Source organism: Trachymyrmex septentrionalis, unplaced genomic scaffold (assembly GCF_001594115.1).
Source record: "Trachymyrmex septentrionalis isolate Tsep2-gDNA-1 unplaced genomic scaffold, Tsep1.0 scaffold168, whole genome shotgun sequence".
Lineage (NCBI taxonomy): Eukaryota > Metazoa > Arthropoda > Insecta > Hymenoptera > Formicidae > Trachymyrmex > Trachymyrmex septentrionalis.
The window spans coordinates 207,905-208,631 of NW_017304842.1; the positions used below are offsets into that span (position 1 = coordinate 207,905).

Consider the following 727-nt stretch of genomic DNA (forward strand, 5'->3'; position numbering starts at 1 on the left):
ACGCGAGTGTCGTTAATAACGAAGCGTATCGTGAGGAAATCCCTTCCCAGCGGTTTTATCGAAATCGCGGAACGTATAGTGATAACGTTTGATGTTTTCTACGATCAGTTGATTTGTGCCGGCCACCGACCATATCTTCCTTTGTCCCGTAATCACTGACGAATACATCTAACAATAAATACGCATGCGTCATACAGTTAATATTTGAACGGTTTTCGTTATTCTGTGACATGTGAATTCCATCTTCGCGGTTATTTCGCAAATTTATGTATGCGTAAAAAGTCACGAAAAATCAATAGTTACGAAAGTGCGCGATCGACATTTCCTCTGTTCGCGTGCGACGTTGTAATTAACAAACTGACATCTGCAATCGTAAGTCTGATTCAGTGATATTGTTTCTCTTCAAACTGACACAATTCTGTAAAAAATGATGTCTTTAATATGATTCTAATGCGTATATAATAATGATATATATATTATTATATATTAATTATATAATTATTTTAATATATTATTGCGACTTCCTTTTAAAAGCAAAAGAAATTATTAATGTATCAATAATTTTCGTATTTTTAATCGATTAAAAAAGAGCTTTTTTGCAAAAGGAACCAAGCAAATAAAACAGAAAAATGTTATACCCCGTTACATTTTTAATTAATTCTATATATGAAATGGATTTATTTTTGTTATAATATTTTTGAGAGAGAGAGAGAGAGAGAGAGAGAGA

General features: G+C 32.0%; 1 protein-coding gene across 2 annotated transcripts in view; it reads left to right on the plus strand.

The window, feature by feature from the left end:
• Positions 1 to 727, plus strand: part of LOC108746367 (ATP-binding cassette sub-family G member 4) — a 27,304-nt gene that overhangs the window by 4,642 nt on the left and 21,935 nt on the right. Inside the window, exon 1 of one of the 2 annotated variants that reach the window (XM_018483099.1) lies at positions 99 to 372. The exons of the other annotated variant lie outside the window; for it this stretch is intronic. The gene's annotated coding sequence lies outside the window, so the exon portion shown is untranslated. Of the gene's footprint in view, positions 1 to 98; positions 373 to 727 lie in introns of those variants that run through there. 2 annotated transcript variants of the gene reach the window in all.